A 4,024-nucleotide genomic window follows, 5' to 3' on the forward strand; every position below is an offset into this window, starting at 1 on the left:
ATGCAAAAAATACATGATGTGGTCCAGAAGAAGGACGAGGCCCCAGGAGAATTTTTAGAGCGTCTACAAGAAGCATATCGAAAACACAGTCCTCTAGACCCTGAAGAGGAAGGGAATAGGTCTATTATTGTGATGAGTTTTGTGGCACAGTCAGCTCCTGACATCCGAAAGAAGCTACAGAAGACTGAGGGATTTGAGGGGATGCCCTTGTCACAGTTGAAGGCAATAGCAGATCGTGTCTATAACAACCGTGATGCAGAAGAGGTTAAAGACAAGGAGAGGAGGATGAAGGAAAAAGCATGTTTGTTGGCAGCGGCCCTACAGGGGCCATCGGGACCAGCGGTTCCAGATTGGAGACGTGGCAGAGGAAGAGGAAGAGGAAGAGAAGTGATGGGAAGGAGTTCATTAGATCGGAACCAGTGTGCCTACTGTAAAGGTTATAATCACTGGAAGAATGAATGTCTAGAGAGAGAAAAGAAGTTCAAAAGACAGAAGGAGAAGCGACTATGAAAGGAGCTAGAGGATTGTTACAGGGAGGACTATATCGTGGAAGACCATCGGAAATCGGAGGCAGGATTCCTTACCCCCAAGAGACAGAACCAGAAGAATCGTATCCCGCATGGCCATAGGGCTGCCTATGGGCAAGCCCCCCTGAGCCCGTAATGGAAATCATTGTGGGGGGAACTACTGTTACAGGTCTAGTAGACACAGGGGCACAACGGTCTGTTTTAAATATTCCAATTGGAACAGCTAGTCAGAATAACACCAGTATAATTGGAGCGTCAGGAAAAGCCACACTTGCAGTGAACTTAAAGAGCCAACCTGTTGCAATTGGATCTCAAGTTATTTACCATGAATTTTTGTACATACCTGAGTGCCCAATCCCCTTAATTGGTAGAGTTCTTCTTTGTAAGATGCAAGCAACCTTGGAGTTTGCTCCAAATGGGCAAGTAAAGATGCAATCCCTACACTGCAGGGCTCCTATCTTGTTGTGCCCAGTACAAGAGGCTTGGAGGTGTCAAAAAGCAGTAAAAGCCCTCTCTGTAAAGGAGAAGGGGGTAGGTGAGTGGAAACTAATTAATTTAGTACCTGGAGTATGGGCAGAAAATAACCCAATTAGTCTGGCAGTACAGGCGGTACCAGTCCGGATAATCCTGAAACCTCAAGCCAGGCCAGTACAAGTTAGGCAATACCCGATCCCGATAGAAGCAAAAGAACCTATTCAGAACCATTTAGCCCGTCTTTTGAAATTAGGCGTCTTGATCGAAACCGCCTCCGCCTGGAATACTCCCTTGTTACCTGTGAAAAAACCTGGGACAGAGTGTGACTATAGACCAGTACAGGACTTGCGGGCAGTCAATGAATCTGTACTCCCAATGACACCGATTGTACCAAACTCTTATACTCTATTGGGAAGAATTCCTGGTAACAGTTCAGTTTATACTGTAGTAGATCTGAAGGATGCCTTCTTCAGTATCCCCCTTGACAAAGATTCTATATCTTTGTTTGCCTTTACTTGGGAGGATGTTCGGACAGGAATCACCTCTCAGCTTTCTTGGACGCGGTTGCCTCAAGGGTTCTGTCATTCTCCCTCTACTTTTAGTCAACAATTGAATAAAGATCTGGAACATTGGCAAGAAACCAATGGACCCCTCCTTCTGTATGTGGATGGTATCTTGCTCCCATGTCCCGACTTGAATAGTTGTAAGGAACATACCCTATCACTACTGAAGGAATTAGAACAATTAGGTTATAGAGCAAGCCAGAAGAAAGCTCAAATATGTCAAGAGGCAGTGGAATATTTGGGCTTTATAATAAGAAAGGATCAGAGACTTTTAAGCCCAGCGCGCACCAAGGCCATTACGACATTGCCCTTGCCCTGCATGAAAAAGGAATTACGAACAATGCTGGGAATGGCGGGTTACTGCAGAATTTGGATCTTGAATTTTGCCTCAATAACTAAACCCCTGTATGCTATGTTGCAAGGAAATTTACCGGAGAATGTTCCACTTGCATGGGAACCCATCCAGTTGAAAGCTATAGAAACCCTGAAGGCAGCTCTCAAAAGCCCACCAGCTTTAGGAATACCAGACACAACCAGGCCCTTCAAACTGTTTGTAGATGACCGAAAAGGAGTGGCAGTGGGAATGCTAACCCAAATTTTAGGCTCATGGGACCGACCAATTGCATATTTGAGTAAAAAGTTAGACACAGTTAGTCAAGGATGGCCAAGTTGTCTAAGAAGTATAGCCGCCACTTCTTTACTTCTAACTGAAGCATTGAAACTTACCTTTGGACAGACCATTTATGTCACCGCCTCCCATTCAATCAAGAACCTACTAGAAAAACAGGGTCTTAGATGGACGACAAGTTCCAGGCTTGTTAAATATACTGCTCAGCTCTGTGAAAATCCTAATGTAACTATTCAAGACCGATCTACTTTGAACCCTGCTACCTTAATGCCTGTACCAGAGCAGGAACTTGTGCATGATTGTGAGGAGGTAATGACCAAGGTATATTCCAGTCGCCCAGACTTGAAAGATGAACCACTGAAAAAAGGCTGAATTTTATTCTGTGATGGGAGCAGCTACATAAAGGAAGGCTGCAAGGTAGCAGGATATGCTGTGGTGGAGCAAGGACAGATGGTGAGAAATGGGAAATTGCCTGCTGGAACTTCAGCCCATAAAGCTGAAATTATAGCCCTCACCCAGGCCTTACTAGAAGCAACTGGACAAGAAGTCACTATTTATACTGACAGCAATAATGCTTTCTTGACTCTACAAGTGCATGGAGCCCTGTATAAAGAAAGAGGATTCCTAACCTCTGAAGGAAGACCAGTAGCTTATGCTAGTGAAATAAGGGCCCTCTTGGATGCGGTGTGGAAACCGTTAAAGGTGGCAGTGGTTCACTGCAAGGCACACACCAAAAAAGGGGGGCCTGTGCCAGAAGGAAATGCCATAGCAGATCACAAAGCAAAGAAGGCCGCTATTTCTGGGCCTCCAGTGACTCAAAGTTTTGCCCACCTGTACTATGTAGAGATACCTGTTGGAATGAGCAAACCATATTATTCCCCTGAGGAGGAAAAAGAAGCTCAAGACTACGAGTTCAGGGACATAGATGGATGGAAAATCTTGGAGGATGACCGAGTCTGGATACCTCAAAGCTTAGCCTATGAAGTTCTGTCTAAAATCCATAACCAATGTCACCTGGGAAAAATAAATCTGGAAAAAATAGCTAGAAAAACTCTTTATATTGACCATTTATACAAATGGTGTAAATTAATAACAAAAGAATGTCTTACCTGTGCACAAGCAAATCCCCGCCGAGGACCAGGACTAACACTCGGGACTGTCCTTAAGGGTACACGACCGTTTCAAGTCATACAGATAGACTTCACCCACATGCCCCTAGCATATGGATTCAAAGTGTTGCTGGTGGCAGTTTGTACTTACACCGGATGGATAGAAGCTAGACCGGCAACAGGGGAGACAGCAGCAATAGTTGCTAAATTTTTATTAGAAGAAGTTGTGCCTAGATATGGACTGCCTTTACAAATAAATTCTGATAATGGTCCGGGATTTGCAAACTCTCTAGTAGAACATGTTTCTAATGCCCTAGGCTTAACATGGAAATAACATTGTGCTTGGAGACCGCAGAGTAGTGGAATGGTGGAACGAGCAAATCAGACTTTGAAATTACATTTGACAAAATTGTGCATAGAGACTAAGGAAAAATGGGTCCGGCTACTGCTGCATCAAATGCCCTGTTGCATCAAAGATGTACACCTCGAAGTTCTGGTTATACTCCATATGAATTGATGTATGGCAGACCACCACCTTTACCAACAGGAGTAGAAATCTTAGGAGAGCAGGGACAAGTAACTTTTCAGAGGCAACTACAAGCCTTAAATCGAGTTATAAGAGAATTGCAGCAATATACTGATCCCAGCCCATTGCAAATCACCACTAGCATGCATAATTATAATCCAGGGGATAAAGTCTGGGTAAAAACATGGGAAGACAAA

General features: G+C 44.2%; 1 pseudogene; it reads left to right on the plus strand.

Annotated features, from left to right (window-relative positions):
• Window positions 1–662: 662 nt before the first annotated feature.
• Window positions 663–3,635, plus strand: LOC133378731 (protein NYNRIN-like; annotated as a pseudogene).
• The last annotated feature ends 389 nt before the right edge of the window (window positions 3,636–4,024 follow it).

Source organism: Rhineura floridana, chromosome 3 (genome assembly GCF_030035675.1).
Source record: "Rhineura floridana isolate rRhiFlo1 chromosome 3, rRhiFlo1.hap2, whole genome shotgun sequence".
NCBI classification, from domain to species: Eukaryota; Metazoa; Chordata; class Lepidosauria; order Squamata; family Rhineuridae; genus Rhineura; species Rhineura floridana.